Here is an 18,483-nt window from a genome sequence, read left to right as displayed (position 1 = left end):
CTTGTTATGAGTACAGGTCTTAAATCATAGAAGGAGGATAAGATTACATGTCTTTTAAATTATACACATTTTTCTTGTCACGAAACAATCCAAATCATCCAGAATACCTGCTAAAACTATGAAGAGTAATCAGAGAACGAGATTGAACAAGTCCTATGCCTCACTTTGTAAACTGCACCCTAGTTATATCTGTTTCACTTGTTTTATGAGTGTTTCCTGAATGTTATATTTCAGGCACGACAGGGCTGCTAACCATCTTACCCAAAACAACTGTGATTACTTTCAAGAGACCATCACAAGATTTGCTCTGTTGACTTTCCTCATAAGAGGAGGTGGGGAGGGTCGTTAGACCCTCACTTGAATTTTCAGCCACTGTCTTCTGCACCCTCCCCCCACATTGTATACAATTCTGCCTAAGCCATTTATAGTTTCAAGATGTTATAAATTATTCAGTGTGTGTGGAGGAGGCAGCTAAAGGAGAGCGCCATCTATGCAGTTTGGGGAGGCTATCACTTATACTGTGGTGAGGTTTTGGTGATGCTACTCCTTAGAAGTCACCCGTGCTTGTGAGGAGGCCCCATAAACTCATTGGTCCACCAATGTGAATTTGAGTGGAATTGCTATTTTTGTCTTCTGTTGGTGTCTTACCTGGGTATGAATAAAGTTTAGTTCATGTCTCCTCAGAAAAATGCCATGCAGCAATGAGCACTGTTTTACCATCTTTATCTAAAATCATTTATATTTCTTTTTTAACTTTTTATTGATGATTATTCAACTAGCCCACTCATTTCCCCTTTCCCTCATACCCTCTCTCCACCCTTGCAACCTCCCCAGAACAGGGAAAAATCTCATTGTGGAAGCTATAATGTGTCTAGTATGTCACACAGTATACCCTTTTGTCAACCTTTCTTTGCTTGCAAATGTTCATTGCAATGACTCGGCTTGGTATGAGGCATCTGGCTTCTGCTACACTATCAATACAGGAACCTCACTGGGACTCCTCTCAGATATCCTATCGGTGCCCTGTGTCATGAAGATCCTGTAGTTTCGGATCTGCAGGACCAGCCCCTTCATGCATCGCAGCAATTCACTGATGTGGTAGCTGTTGGGGTAGGCCAATTCAAATCCCTGTACCTGGGCTTGAGGGGTATCAAAGATTTTCATCCTGCTGCCTTTTCCACTCTCATGGCCTCAGAGTCAGCTCATCAACAAACCTACAAACCAGGAACATCTCTATTATGATATGGTACCATGGCTCAGTCTCCTGAGTGTTGTAGCTGGTGAGGGACATGGCCAGTTCTCCTACTTTCGTGACCCTGGAGTCAGCTTTGCTACCTGCCATTGATGGCGAGGAACAAGGTAGGGAAGAAGGGCATTTGTCCCTTGTCAGCACCACAGCCCAGCAGAAAAGAGGCAGGGCTAGTTCTCCTGTGCTCATGTCTTTGGGACAACTCACTTGCAACCCACAGATACAGGGCCAGCTCTACTGTGCTACCCAAGCAAGGTGCAAGGCCTACTCTCCCAAGTGCTGCATCAGGTGAGAAACAGGGCCATCTCTCCTGCTGTCACGGTGGCAAGGGGCAAGGGTCAGGAGAGCATCTTTCACTCTCCCGTGCTGCCACATAGCAGACAAGAGGCAGGGTTAGCTCTTGGAGGGTTAACACTTGGAGCCAGTTCACCCCCACCCTTGCTGCAGCAAGTGATGGGCAGGGACAACTTTTCTTCTCTCTTGACCCCCATTTAGCTCAGCTCTCCCACCAGCTGATGGTAGTGAGGGCGAATAGAAAGGGAGGAGTTCTCTTCTTCACTAATGTGACTGCAGAGCAGACAAGAAGCAGAGCTGAATCTGCTGAGGTCAGCTGCAGGGTCTATTCTCCCAAATTCTGGAGCTATCAGACATTAACATGTCCACAGGTAGAACCCCTTTGTATGTATATCATAGAAGTTGTCTTTGACTTCTTCCTGTCATTCTGTTGCCATCTATGCCATGAAGGGTTGCCTCCCAACAGCACAGACTAGTTTGTTAGGATTTTTATACTTTACAGAAATAAAATCATAAAGTATTGCACTTGGATCTGGCTTCTTTCATTCAACACTGTATTTGCCAGATCCCCGTTACTGGAAAATTTTAAACTCAAAAGTTCAGACTGTGTTTATCTTTTTTTTGAGGCTTAGTGTACGGTATGAGGAGAAGAACAAAAATATTTCTTTTAGAAAAATTGAATCTCAGGGGACCTAACAATCCAGCCTTCATAGTTTAGACAAGACTATTTTTCCCTTGTTCTGTGTTTTCTTTTTCTTAGAAATTGAGCTCCGGTTATAACTCTGTTTCCTGTAAAGAGTTCAAATTGAATACAGTAAGGCTGTGGATTTTGGTGTGTTGGAAACCTTGCAGAGAAATTATATCTGAACTCCTAAAAGTCATTATACCCAGAGCTTACTCTTTACTCTCATTTATAGCCAGCCAGGGCATCATCCACACATTTAAAGTAACCCAAAATGTGTAGAATAGATTACTTGTTTAATATTCCTTTTCACTCCCATCTTTCCATATTGCATGCTTTAAAATGCGGCAGAGTACAGTCGGCCTGGTCTGCCTTGTGGGAATAAGGCTGACCTGGGACTAAAAGCTGGATTTCTGTTTTCTGTCCTGACAGTAGGCTTATACAGCTGCGTTGCGTTGATCTTTGATCTTCAATTGCTCTCCTCTCTCAAGCTCATGCTGGGGGGATCAAAATGAAGTAATATATGAGAAAGGCTTGGCAACTCTACTGTGATATACAATTGCCACCCCACATCACTGGGCTTTCTCTTTCTAGTCTCTGTCTCCGGCTTATGTCTTATTCATCGTAGGGCAAATCTCCACTGGGTTACAAACATCTCTAGTCTCATTCTTCCTCTCTGCAGCAGATTTGACTCCTGTCTGCCCCCTGCTATTTCCCCAGGACTTACTTTCTTCTTGATTGGCTCTTTTCCTGTTCTACCTGTCTCTTCAGCTCTAGCTCAACACCCCCATTTCCATGACAACCCATCCTCCTGTCCGTGCCTCCATCTGCTTCCATCTCCTTTTTGGACTCTTATTATTTTCACGGTCACTGTTATACTTCTTTGTATGCTATTTCCAGTTTGTTTTCTCTTCCCTAATAGGCTATATATGTCATGAAGAAAAGTAGTGTGGGTTTCAGAGGGAAGTCCACTACCTAAAAAAAAATGGCGTGATAGGTGTGCCATTGATAATATTGATGACTCATGATTTCTTTTTGAAACAGCACAAAATTCAGTGGCATCTTCATAAAAGCCCTAGTTTTTATAAAAGGCCAAGTCCCACATTGTAACTCCTATTACTAACATGCTGTCTGTCAACTAACCAAATTCATCAGCATGTGCTTTCACAGGCTAGTGGGACCCTGCTACTCAAATAAGCATTCTCGGTTTTGATCTGATTCTTTAAAGAATCTTATCTCTCATTGGATAAAAAGTCATCTTGTTACTTTCCAAAATCTTTTTTTTAAAAAGTTTGAATTTGAACACCTTTAAAGAAATACGTCTGGAGCCAGAGAGATCGCTCAGAAGTTTACAGCACTTTGGCTCTTAGAGAGGACTGGAGTTCCCTCCCTAGCACTTACATGGGGGCTAACAACGTCTTCTAACTCCAGTTCCAGAAGACTCAATGCCCTCTTCTGACTATGTAGACTCCTGCACACATGCGGTACACACAAACTCACACAAGCTCACAGACACATACTCAACTTTTTAACTAAAACAGAACCCTGGAACAAAAAGCTTATAAGAACAGATATTAGAAGTCAGTTGCTTACTCCTAAGTGCTCAGAAATGTCATGCTCTGTCTATAAAGCATAACAGATTCTATAAAACAAAGCATCCGTATCATATGTAGTTGGATGTCATCTACGTTTTGAAAAATAGTAATAGGATTGAGGCTAAGGAGATGACCTGAGTTTGAATTCATAGCATCCATGACTGTATATGCCTGTATAACCCCAACATTGGAGGGGAGGCAAAACCACATAAATCCCTCGAGCTTGCTGGCCATCCAACCTAACTGATATATCAAGCTTCTACTTTAGGTTCACAGAAGGTAATAAGTGATGGAGGATGGCATCCCATATCTTGCTCTGGCCTCTACATATTAATATGTATGTACCACACACATAAATTACATACCACCTCTTCATGCACATTCATATATACCACAGGGGCACGTGCACACACACCCATAAATGAACATTAAAAAGAGCTAGTCTTCTATGTTGTTGTGCTTTTGTATATGCAGTGTTCCTACAAAAGTAATTTGTCACTAACCTATTAAAACTTTGAGTAGAAAGCTCCCAATTAATGAATTGTGTGAACAGACTCTTTAAAATTGGCAGGAATGGGACTAAGCCACTACCCAAAGACTATACATGGACTGACCCTGGGCTCCAACTGCATAGGTAGCAATGAATAGCCTAGTAAGAGCACCAGTGGAAGGGGAAGCCCTTGGTCCTGCCAAGACTGAACCCCCAGTGAACGTGATTGTTGGGGGGAGGGCGGTAATGGGGGGTGGATGGGGAGGGGAACACTCATATAGAAGGGGAGGGGGAAGGGTTAGGGGATGTTGGTCCGGAAACCAGGAAAGGGAATAACAATCGAAATGTAAATAAGAAGTACTCAAGTTAATAAAGATAAAAAGAATATTGGCAGGAATGTCTACCAAACAGTCCATGGACTGGATATGGTAAAGAGTAGCTATGAATGCAAGCTAATACAAAATCCTTAAAATACTATGAAATTGTTTTTGTGATGTTTAACTTCTTAAGATTTTTAAATCCTATTATTTATTTATATGTTTGTGTATATGAGTATCAAGCATGTTTTGTGATGTATGTGCTAAGTTCACACCAGAGGACAATGCTCGGTATCCTGCCGCAGCATTCTGCCTTATTCTTTTGAGACCAGTCTTGAGTTAGTCTGTTAGCCAGCAAACCCAATTATCCTATCTCTTGAGTGCTAGAGTCACATTGCTAGGCATGCACATTGCCGATTTTGCAAGGGTTCTTCACATGGGTGCTTATATCAGAGCTCAGGTCCTTATAATTATGCAGCAAGTGTCCACTAAGCCACCAGCCAACTCCCTACCTGTTTTGTAACTTGATTGTGTGGTCGTCAAGTGTGTGCTTTATGTCTCATAGTGCCGAAAGACTGAGCACACCTATATGTAGATCAGTGTAAGCTGTAGAGTATCACTGTGGGAGGGAGTGTCAGGATACCATTTTGTAAAAAGAGATACTCAGCATCATAAAAAGAAAAAGAAAACCCATATATCACATCAGTCTTTTGAAAAAATGGGTGTGAAAATCTCAGCAAAGTGCTTACATTTTACAGTAATCATCTGGATGACAGAAAATGCTCTCTTAAATAACCACATGGAGTTGATTCTTAAAGAATCCTTGACTGTCCAGAAGCTACTTTAGTGAAGTCAAAAGGTTGTCAAAAACCTTGGCTACGATTCATTCAAGATGTAGTGAACTGAGACCTTCATTTGTAGCCAGCTTTGGGGAAGTTAATTGTTTCTAGGTCACAGGGAATGAGTGAGATGAACTATGCAAAAGCGTAGGTATCAATAGCCATATTAAGGAATGCTTGACCCTTACCAGTAGCTCCTAGATCCTTGTCCTTTGTTTCCTAACCTGGGCTATGATAGGGGCTGACCTAAATGTTAAGCATTTAATTTGTTTATTTTCCACAGTTGAAAATGAAAGTATTGGTAAAAGGGATTTATCTCAGCTGAACAAGAGAAGACATTTACTATGATTAGAGAAATTGAGAGGTGAACAGTCTAAGTGAACAGTCTGTTTTGTTTCTTTGGTGTTTTGTTTTGAGACAGGTTTGCATGTATCCCTGGTTGCCTCCAACTCTCTTCTGTGTAGCTAAGGCTGGCCTTGAACCCCTCAGTTCTGCCTCCATCCCCCAAGTGCAGAGAGGATAATCATGTACCACCGCTGCTCCTTTCTTTATTTTCTTCTCAACAGTTTCCTGGCTATGGGTCAGAGGTAGCTCAGGGATTGGTCTGACTTTTTGTCTCATAGCCATTCTTTCCTGTTCCCCCAGCCCGAGCATTGGAATTTGATGGGAATAGAGCAATACATTTGGATAAATGTGTTTTGCTTTGCACATTCACACTCTTCCTAGAGTATTGCTGTGGTTTTGATATAGTTCAAATGTGCCCCCCCCACCCCAAGGTGCATGTGTTGAGAAGCTGAATCCCTATTGTGCTTGTATTAGGAGGTGATTAAACTTGTAACAGGCAGGGCCTAGTGGAAGGTGATTAAGTCATCGGATAGGTGGGGTGATTAATGTATTTCTTTTGGAAGATTGGTTAGTTCCTGGGAATAAGATGTTATTTAAAAAGAGAGAGAGAGAAAGGAGCAAGCCTAGCCCTTGGATCTTTCTGCCTTCCTGCTGTATTTTGGAATCTTGTTGGTACACCTTCCTGACATAGTGATACCATACTCCACAAAGCTTTCACCAGAAATGAGACCAAAAGCAGCAGCTGAGCTTGGCTTTCAGTCACCAAAACTTTAATAAACCTCTCCTCTTAATAAAGTTTCTAGCCTCAGGTATTTGTCCTAGTAGTGTGGGTGAATCCAGTTTTCTCTGTAATGAGGCTTTTGGTCTGTTTGTTTGTTTTTATATCTGCCTTATTCCTGGTTCTTTTGCCAGTGTTGGGGATTGGATTTAAGCCTTTGTGCATGTTAGAGCAAGTGTTCTTTCACTAAGCTGTATCTCTTGCCTTCTGTGATTCTGCAATTGGTTTTGGTCTTGGATGGGATTAAAGGTTTGAGAGCAGTTGCTAGCCCAATACTAGCCTGCATGTATCCATTCACCTAGCAGTTGCTGTGCTGGAAGTTAGGTCATGCTTCCCCTGCATTTGGCAAGGCACTACTAATCGATATGGTGCTCAGGGTAAGAGTGGCATCTCCTATAAGGACATTTTCATCCTACCTTTTATTCTTTCTACTTTTTCCTTTTGGCCTATAAAATGAATTAAACCAAGTCTTACAGTTAGTGTGGGATTCTTCATGTTATTCACTATTGATTGCATGCTTTCTTGGATGATTGCATGCATGTAACAGAGGCCTCAACATTTTTATTCTCAGAGTTGCAATATGATTTTGATATGACGACAACTACATTGCAAACAACAATGAATCAATTGAACTGCATACAGGTTCTTCTTAGTAATTATGAATGTGATAAGGCATTTTCTTATACTGCCGAGACTTGGGCATACTGTATGCTATTCAGTTTCTCTGCAACTCCTTCTCCATTTTAGTGTTGTGACTTATTGACTAACTGCTACTGTAAAACCAAAGCATTGCAGAAGTGGTAGGATAAAAATTCAGAGACTAGGGAATAAAAGACTGGAGCTCTCATCTTGGGGATTATGTTGTGTTGGATTTTATCACTCTCAAAAAAAGGATATGTTCAAGTCCTGACTTACAGTGCCTCAGGATGTGACCTTATTTGGAAAAGTAATTAGTTAAGATAAAATCAAACTCAAAGAATCCTGAAGAAAAACTAGCAAACTGAGTTTGAGACCACATTTAAAAGATCATATGGTTCAATCTATGAAAGCCAATAACATAATATACCTCATGAACAGAATAAAGGATGAAGTTATGTGATCATCTCAATTTATAGTAAAAAGTATTTGATGAGATGTAATGCCTTTTCACAGTAAAAGCATTCAATGAGATAGATATAAAAATAACACAGAAATATGAAAAGCTCCCAGCTGAAGTTTGAGCTTTTTCGTTCTTGTACCAAGAGAAGACAAAGATGCCTACTCTTGCTACTTCTCTTCAGCATAGTAATCAGGAAGACTCAGCCAGATCAATTATTCAAGAAGAAGAAAAAATACATTGAAATTGTAAAGGAAAATGTCAGAAGATTCACACTGACACAGCAGTGTATGGAGAAATATTTAAAACTTACATACACACACATCCAGTTAGAAACCTAATCAAGCACTTCAGTAAAGTTGTAGAGTATAAAAGAAACACGTCCATGTCCATTCATTTCTCCATACTAACAATTAATGATATGAAGAGGAGATTTAGAGGAAAAATCTGTTTAACAGTATCATCAAAATCAATAAACCACTAAGGAGGATAGGAAAATCTACTCTGTTAACCAGCATAACTGTACTCTCATGAGTACCCATCAGCTGGAACCACCCATCTACTGGGTTCTTGAATTCTTTACTCACAGAAACTGCTCTAATACATGTTTGTTGACTCCAGGCTACTAAAACTTCAGGCAGCTGGCTTTGTAACAGTAGATAGTTAAGATATCACCATGGCACTAGTGTTCTGAGTGAAACACTTAACTGTAACTATAGAGAAAAAAATCCATATTTTTCAGCTCTTCTTGCTGTTTTATACTTCCAGATGTGTGAAAAACTAGGAGTTCATGGTTTAAAGTGGTTTTTAATGTATATAAACATGATTGCTTTTATAGTGGTGAGAGTGGTGGAATCTGATATTAGACTAGAACATGTAGAGGATTTAAGAGGATCAAATCAGAATGTGGCCATCAATGTTTGAGGAACCAAAACATTACAAATTCGTAGTGATTTGAAAAACATTGGCTTCGTATGCTCTAGGAGTATTTCCTTTTTGTTGTCTAGATATTCTGATATGGCATATTCTTTACTACCATGGCATGCCCCAAATCCCAGATCACTGCATCCATTTATCATGATCTGCTGACAGTCTATTTCTCTGTAATTACACTTTGCAGGAATGACAGCTGCTGAATAATTATAGGAAATTTGCATTAGCCCTCTATATAATGTACGTGCTCTACAACTCAATGTTTATTAAAATTATAACCTGCCCAAAAAGATAATAACCCTATGTGGACACAGGTCAAAGCATAAAAAATACATAAATATTTTATGAGACTTCCTCTAGATTCCTTGGGTGTATTATAGCATCAGTCAAATTACTTATTATTGAAAATTAGGTATTTAGCATTATTTATAATGTATTCTGTATTCAATTTTTGTTTTATTTATTGACAGTTGTCCTTTTCAAAATCATAGGCTGTATATAGTTACTTGGAATGAAAAGATGTAATGAGGATGATTCGGGAGGTCCATTTGTATTGGAGAATGTAAGTGTATTTAAGAGGAAGTAAGGTGTCTTCATGTGACATCTTGGGATGAGCTAGCATGTGACCCTATGGGAAGGACCCAGCTCTCTTCTACTTACAACAAGAAGTAGATGGATGGAATGTCATATGTACACGGATCACAATGTAGATCCAATGACCCTGAACAAAGTAGAAAGTGTCACTAATCTCCCTCCTATTAATATGTAGCAAGTGTACGGAAACCAGAACCCTAGTAGCCAACCGAGTCTCGTCTTCCATCAAGATACAATGGAAAAAAGAAGAAATGCATGTGTTTACTTAATCCACAGCATTCAACATAGAGACTTACTTGACTAAGCAATCAAACGCAGAAATGATCAAAACAGTGAGCTACTTTAAATAATCCAGTAATAAAATGCCCTTGAAAATGCTATCCCATTTTACTCCTTGCTGTCTCCAAAGTAGTCTAGAGATGTCACCCCTTTAGTCATAGTTAAGTTCCCAAGTTTTTGCACGCTGTGCATGTGCCTTAGGCAAAACCAGGAAGTAATTAAAGATCCTGTGACTTCTGAGTAATAAAGTTTGGGCTGTGTTTCATCATTAACGTACAACATTTATCACATCCAGAGGATATATAAACTTGTACTATAAAATTACTAATGCACCTATGAATAAATACTTTCCTCACCTACAGGCTGCTATAATGGGACTATTATTAACAGGAAGACAGATTGTGGACTCAACAGAGCTTCAAGAAATATGAAAAAAACCCACAGAATTTAATTTTGTCATATTCTATTGAAAGCTCCCCAGCTGCAACGTCTCTTATCTACTGTTTATAAGGTGAAGTTCCTGAATGCATTTCCATTTTAAGCTTTTCCTTTTCTCTACAATCCAATCCCAGATTTCCCCTAGGGGAAAAGAAACCTTCTTGAGTCTCAAATGGATGGTCATCAATCATCCTAGTTTACTGGTGCTTGAGACTTTGGGGGTTAAGCCAGGCAACTTGAGAGTCAGAATGAGCCGGTCATCCCTGAAAAGACCCTGCAGGTTTCTTCCTTGTCCAAGTTCTTTCTCTCTACAGACCAAAGGTTCCCAGAAGATGTTCTGTAAAAATAACTGATTTTGTTTACATTCAAATATACAGTTCTGTTCCTTGAGATCATGGGACCCTACTCTCTGCCTCTTAAGATTTTATGAGAGACTATGCCATTTTCTTTTCTGTGGTTCATACCTCAAAACCTAAAATAATTAATTTCCGCATCTTTCCTGAGAAATTGGCCACGTTCCAGCCTAAGATAAATTTACTCGTAAAATATCTCTGTATAGCTGGTTGTGGTATTTCATGCCAGTCACTGTAGAATTAGAGTGAGATTGGAGCCTGTCTGGGCTCCATTGAAAGACCATATCTCAAATAAACAGACAAACAAGCAAACTGATAGTGAAAATTCTAGTCAATCTTCCCTAATATGATGACATTTGTGTCTTAATTACAAATTACAAAAATTATTTTTAAGTTATTTATCATTTTCTATAGCATACCTTACAAACTTATAAACAGTATACAAAGTTAAATCATTTAAGTTGTTTTTATTTGTTTGTTTGTTTGTTTGTTTGTTTTGAACAAAAGGACCATTAGTTTGTTAGTGGCATGAAAGAACTTACAGATCTTTAGCAAAAATGATGGGAACAAATTAGTAGTGTAGAACATTCTTCCCTTGGTTTCAGATTGCTTATATGATTTATGAAATTTTTTAAAAATAATTTTTTACCCATTTATTCTACATCCATCTCACCGTTCCCTCCTGGTAACCCCTTACACAATCCTTCTTCCATCTCCCCTCCCCTTCTCCTCTGAGCAAGTGCAGGCCCCCTGGGTATCTCCCGACCCTTGCACTTCAAGTTTCTGCCAGGCTAGGCACTTCCTCTCCCACTGAGGTCAGACAGGGCAGCCCACATAGAAGAACATATCCCACAGACAGGCAACAGCTTTGGGATAGCCCCCGTTCCAGTTGTTCAGGACCCACCTAAAGACCAAGCTGCACAAAATTTACAACGAAATCAAGAAGTTAGACACCAACAACTCAAATAACTCAATTAAAAATTGGAGTGCAGAGCTAAAAAGCGAATTTTCAACAGCAGAATCTCAAATGGCTGAGAAGCGATTAAAGAAGTGTTCAAAGTCCTTACTCGTCAGGGAAATGCAATCAAAATATCTCTGAGGTCCCATCTTACACAGGTCAGAATGGCTAAGACAGCACATGCTGGCAAGGACGTAGAACAAGGGGAACACTTACTTCTTCGTTGCTGGTAGGAGGGCAAACTTTTACAAACCCTTTGGAAATCAAGTTGGTGGTTTCTCAGAAAACTGGGAATAGGTGTACAAGACCCAGCTATACCACTCCTGATCATATAACCAAAAGATGCTCCACCATCCCACAAAGACACTTATACAACTATGTTTATAGCAGCCTTATTCATAATAGCCAGGAGTTGGAAACAACCTAGATATCCCTCAACTGAAGAATGGATAAAGAAAATGTGGTACATTTACACAATGGAATGCTATTCAACTATTGAAAAGAAAGACATCATGAACTTTGTAGGTAAATGGATGCAACTTGAGAATATCATCCTAAGTTAAGTAACCCAGTCCCAAAAAGGCACACATGGTTTATACGTACCTATAAGTGTATCCACAACAATAGCCACAAAATACAGGTGACATGCTACACACCACAGACCCAAAGAAGCTACATAAGAAGGAAGGCCCAAGCAAGGATGCTTAAATGTCACTGGTGGGGGGGGGGAGGTATGAAATAGTTATAAAAGGCACATAGAAGGAGGGAACTGTGTGGGACACAGGATAGGGAGAGAAATGAGGGGTGGTTTAGAATCAGGTGTGTGGAGGGACAGGAGAGATGGCCAGGTGTCCATGAGAATGAATGAAAATATGCAACTGACAGGGCTAGGAATCTCCAGGATGAAACAGAGACCTAGGCTAAGGAAGACACACAAGGATCAACGGGGGTGACCTTAGCTGGACTCAAAGTACTGGGGATATGGTACCTGAAGAGGCACCTCCTGTAGCCAGTCAGGAGCCCCAATGGAACTATAGAGACACCAACCCACCCACAAAACTTTCAACCCAAAATTTATCCTGTCCACAAGAAATGCAGGTCCAGGGGATGGAGCAGAGACTGAGGGAATGACCAATCAATAAGTGGCCCACCTAGCGTCCCATCCCATGGGCAAGCACCAGTTCATGAGATTATTAATGATACTCTATAATGCTTGCAGACATAAGCATGTTGTCCTCTGAGAGGTTCCACCCAGCAGATGACTCGAGGAATGCAAAGACCCACAGCCAAACAGTGAATGGAGCTTGGGGACTCTTATGGAAGAATAGGAGGAAGGATTGAAGGCACCAAAAGTGATAGGAACTCCATGGGAAGACCAACAAAGTTCCCTAACCTGGACCCTGGGGCTCTCAGAGTATGAACCACCAACCAAAGAGCATACATAGGCTGGACATATGTAGCAGATGTTTGTTTATTAAGGTCAGGAAGCTCATCAAACTAGAGGCTGTGGGGAAAGAGGCAGAACTTAGAACATCACAGTTTTTACATTTACATTTACAGTATGTCCTCCATGACAGGGATTTCTGTATCTGCATATCTGTGTGGTGTAGTGTGTGGTCTGTGTGCTATGGTATGTGATGTGTGCTGTGATGGTGGTGGTGGTGGTAGTGGTGGTGGTGGTGGTGGTGGTGGTAGTAGTGGTGTGTGTGTATCTATGGTTTGGTGTGTGTGTGGTGTGCTATGGTGTGTGTGTGTGTGTGTGTGTGTGTGTGTGGAGAGAGAGAGAGAGAGAGAGAGAGAGAGAGAGAGAGAGAGAGAGAGAGACAGTCTGAGGGAATGATATTGGCTTTTCTATAATAGCAACGCCTCAGCCTCAGCCTCTTATACTCTGCTTCAACCAGTCTAGTGAAGACTAAGAACTGTTGACAAAACATAGCTCTCACCTCAAAGTGAATAAGAAATAGCCTTGACTCAAACTAGACATGAGTGAATGTGGCCCGGGTGCAGGGATTCAGGTAGTGCTGAAGGAAAAGTTCCACCATGGAAGTAGTTACCTGAGATTTTGTTCGTTATACAATAAAGGAAGTCAAACAGAAAGCCATTTACCAGATATGTTGGTGGGGACCACAGGCAATCTGGTTACATCGAAGCAGGGAAACATCTCCTATAGATTTCAGGTGTTTTTCTGGGATATTCTTAGCTTTTAGTTTTGTGAAAGCTAGTGGACTGCTGAAAACGACATTTTCAAAGTTTTGATAATCACCAGACGGTTAAAGCAGACATGGGTAGATAATGAATGGCTTTCAAAGAGGCTAAAAATACCAAGATCATTTGCCTCCAATCTACAATGTTCTAACTTTCCATAATCACAAAGTTTGGCCCTGTACAATTTTTAACACAGGTGCAGATTTTCTTTTTCCTGGGAACTTCAGTTCACAGAAATGAGTATGACTATAGGGCCCAATTAATTCTAACATCAACCACCGTGGTAGAATGGATGTAAAATAAAAATGTTAACCAGTTGTGAAATATCTTCACCAGCAAGCATAGCTAAAATATTTTAATTGCTGTGGGCTTATTTCTTAATCAATTAGATGTTTTAATAAAAAATTGAGTGAAACGATTATATATCAGCCAGCCTATAGCAAAAGATATTTAAAGGTGAATTGAGGTGATTAATTTGATATGTATTTATTGATAGATTAATTTTTTGAAACAGGGTCTCGTATATCTCAGGATGACTTTGAATTCATTCCCTAACCAAATATGACCTTGAACTTTTGATCCTCTTGTCTCTGCTTCGTAAATGCTGGGATTACAGAAGGTGTCAACACACCCAGCTGCCCCACCCATTTAATATTCTTTTATAATAACAATTACAATCACCTGTGATTATTTTTCTGGCCAAATTGCACTTTACCCTTCAAAAAAGACAACAATTAAAATCATATACCAATGACTGTAATTGGAGGTCATGCCTAATGCTGAATGCTCTTAATCTGGAACTGTTTCGTACACACATAGAACTTGTATCTATGAAAACTAATATATGTGTCTGTGTCTGACTGTATCTGCTAATCTATGCATATGAATATGCATAAATTTGATTAAAAGTGTTCTAACTTGTAGATATTGAAAAGAAAAAAGAACCAAACAAACATGATATTAAAATTAAGCTGCTACAACCTGTGGGGTTTTTTATGTAAACTTCATTATCTTTCTGTTTACCTATCTATCTATCATCTATTGGTTGAATAAATATGTAAAGAACTCCAACATATCATTTTCTAAAAGGCTGTGCTTTTTCCAGTGAGGAGGAAGAACTATTCAATCTAATGTTATTCCATTTGTAGTATATTGAAGACAGTTCAAGGTGAAGTTAAAGATACATTTTTTTTAACTACAAGAAAGGCAAATTAGTGCAGTTTTCCTCTCTATACTGAAGATACAATTTTTATAAAATTTGACACCCAATGCTTAGATTAAATCTCTCAATGATACAGGGAGAGATGAGTCATTATAACTTAAACTCTATTTCTTTATCAAACGCTATTCAGCACTCTAACTTAATGTAATGAACACAGGGATGTAGCTAAGCCCCTTATTGATGAATAAGTGTCCATTTTCAGTATCAATTTCTCTGTGTAAGAATATCAACTTTCCTAATGCTGGGACCCTTTAGCACAGTTCCTCATGTTGACCCTCAACCATAAAGTTATTTGGTTGCTACTTCATAACTGTAATTTTGCTACTGTTATAAGTTGATATACATATCTGGTATGTAGATTATCTGATATGAACCTGTATGAAAGGGTCATTTGACACCCCCCACAAAGAGGGCAAGACTCACAGGTTGAGAACAAGTGCTAGACCAATTTCCCAGGAATGACCCTATTCACATTTTGAACCAAGTAATTACATGGCAGTACTTTCCTTGGCTGCTCAAATTCTTACACTAGTAGTTACAATTAATAGTGTCTCCAGACACCCTCCAGTATTCCTTGGGGACAAAACTCTTCGGAATGTAAGCCATTGCAACAGAAGACAGGATACTGATCCTCAATTTCCAAAGGGGAAAATTGGCATGTAAAGTTATCATCTTTACTAAGTATCTTTTCTCCCTTCCAATGCGAGTCTAAGATGGCTGCTTCTTGAGAAGAGCCTCTGTGACCTAACAAGGGAAGCAGTCTTAGTAACTGACGAATGACTCTCCTATTGTTATCAAGTTATATTTCAAACAAAAGTTTCAAGTCCAAGTTTTGGGGGGGGGGTTGTGGAAACAAATTCCTTCTGGTTACAGCTGAAACTTTTTCTTTCTCCTAGCAAGCGAGGTGGGGGCGTGGCTTTTCTTTGTGAAGTAACTATGCCTGGGTGGGGGGCCCAGCTGCCGACTGCAGCACATAGAGGTGTTGGGAGGGTCTGGAGTGGAAGAAGTAGTTCACAAAAAAAAAAAAAGTCAACATCTGTCCATCATAGCAGCCTTGGCCAGATGATCATTTTTTCTGCTTCTGTAAGCACCAATAAGACAATGCCAGGGAGCAGTGTCTTTTGTTGGCTGAAGTATTTCCCACCACTGCGGCCACCTCTGATATGCTAATAGAGAAACTGGAGGTTTTGTGTGCCTGAAAAGGCTTTCAGACCCAATCAGTGAGTCAACAATCCCAACTCTGTGAGAGACCAGGCCTGCTGTGGGAGAGGGTCTTCTTCCCCCTGGTGCCTCTCACACCTTTTCTAGGGGTGTGTGAGTGCCCAAAGAAAGGCGATTAACCATCTGTCCCTTGGAGCAATGCACAGAACCTAAAACAATAAACCTGCACCTTGAAAACTGCCAGGAGTCATCTGAGTGTCTAGTTCACTCTGGAGAGTAGACTCTAAACTGAAGGTCTGAATGGTTCACTGGTTTGTACTGGAGCTTTGATGAAAGAAATCTGTGCCATTTCTGACTCCATAGTGCCTACTTCTCAATGTAAATCTCTATGAAGTCACTGTCAAGGTTTAAAAAATAACTTAATAGATGTTCCTACTCATAAGGTCATAGAGTCATGAAATATTAACTGGCAGAAGTATTTCTTCTCATTTGTGACAGTCATTTGCTCATTCAGGATTTATTCTTTGGATCTAAAACAATTGAAAGGATTCTTTGCCTCTAGAATTTGCCCTGGTTTTTTTAAATATTTAATGATTATTGTGTATTTATCTAATAACTCCAAAGTTTGTTTACATCCAAATAATTTCATGCTCAGAAAATGTTTCCCCACTTTATATTCCTTGCCAGCATTTCTGCTAATACTGTTAAGCATTGCACAAAATGCACTTTTCCTCCATTAAGTTCTGAACTTCCCAAGGCGCATTTATGAGCTGAAGCTTTACTTTGCTGCCAAACACCCTGACAGACCAAAAAGACTCAAAGAAGAATGAAATACAGCTTCAGACTTCAACAAACATGTAGTCCCTCGTGTGTAATAAAATGTGGTAGGGATACAATGAATCAGTATGTGAGGTGCTGGGGCAAGGTAAAAACCAGCCAGAAAAGTCAAAGAAGCTTTCTCAGAGGAGGGGGATGAGGTGACTTTCAACATCACTTAAGATATATTGAGGCAAAGAGACATTAAATGGAATCCTAAGCAGCAAATGCATTTGCCAGAAGTTAACCACTGGGAGATTCTATGGCCAATAATAACAACAATTTGTTTTTTTGCTCTTGTCACAACCCCATCCAAGTTACAAGTGGCTGGCAGGAAGTGGAATACTGCACTCAATGTGGCCTTTCAGTCTCCTCCCTTAATGTTCCAGTATGACCTAAGTTCTCAAGCCCTCCCCCACCCCCAAAGGATCCCTTATCTTCTTCCCCAGATTGCTGACACCAGGCATGGCTTCAACAAAATCAGTCCACGTCCTACTCTCATGGAACAAAAGCAATATATAATAAAAATAAGACAGAAAACTTAGAATAGTCAGGGGAAACCTCTCTAGAGAGAGGACAATGGAAGCCGGCATGCTAAAAACAAGGCCAGGATAGTCATAAGAATGTCAGGGAAGGAGACACATTTCTGGTTATGGAGATCAGTTAGAGCCAAGAGCAGAAAGAAGTATGACATGGCCGAATGCGAGTGCAGTGTCTGATGAGTGACTAGATGAGTCCTCTAAGGCGAATAGAGGCTAGCCTTGGAAGGACATTACAAGCTAGATTAAAGAAAGATGCTTTTTTTTTCCATCCAAGTACAAGAGGCCATCAGAGAGATTTGAGCCTTGAGCTAACGTAATATGATTTATATTTCCCAAAACATTTCATGCAGTAACAGAGAAGAAGCTAGAAGAAGCTCTTGCAGTAGCCCCAGGTGACAAACAGTGGTGACACAGTTGGACATAGAGACAAATGGACAGATTTGAGAAAAGTTTTGGAGATTTAATTCAGTAGACTTGCTGTTGCAGTAGGGCTCTGTGTAGACAGCATAAAGCAGAAATGAAGAATAATGACTTGAAAGGGCATAGCTCAGTTGCAGAGTGCTTGCCTGGTACACACAAGCCTTAATACTGCAGCAAATTAAGGTAATGTCATAAAAATAATAGCTTGTACAGTGAGTGGGTAACACTATTCACTGAGTTATGATGTTTAGTTGAGAAAATCTAGTTAATAAATAAAAAAGTTCTCTTTGGATCATGTTGAGATCATAGTGACCATAAGCTTCCAATTAGAGATTTCTACTTGGTCATTGTGTTGCCAACCTAGAATTCTGGCAGTAAACATTTTAAAGACAATGAATGAGATGTTTTTGCCTTGTTGAGCTTGCAAAGGAGAAGGTCCAGAATAATTTCCTACAGCCTTCTGCAGCAGAAGTTTAGGCCAGATAGAAGCAAGAGAAGACTCTGACGTGACAGGGGATCTCTAGTGGGCTGGTGAGAAGAGTCGGGGAAGGGCTAGGATTTAGACAATGTATAAGAGACTGCTTCAGTATGGCTTTATTCTCTACATTCCACAGCCTCAGGAAAAAAATATTTGTTTTTGATTGACTTCTTTTTTTGAGATAGGGTCTTGAATATCAAGGGCTAGTCTAGGAGGTATAGAGGTCTTTGAGCTTATAAGATAAGCACTAGGGGGACCTGGAATGTTAAACACAAGGTGTTGTCCCTTCCAAGACAGGGATGCATAACCTGTTGTCTGCCCAGAAGGCTGGGAGTTGCTGTGGTTAATAGCCTGGTGATCATTGTGCTAACTGCATAGCTGAGACCCTACCTAGATCCT

Source organism: Rattus norvegicus, chromosome X, assembly GCF_036323735.1.
Source record: "Rattus norvegicus strain BN/NHsdMcwi chromosome X, GRCr8, whole genome shotgun sequence".
In the NCBI taxonomy this organism is placed as follows: Eukaryota; Metazoa; Chordata; class Mammalia; order Rodentia; family Muridae; genus Rattus; species Rattus norvegicus.
Note: the sequence above shows the minus strand (reverse complement) of the source record.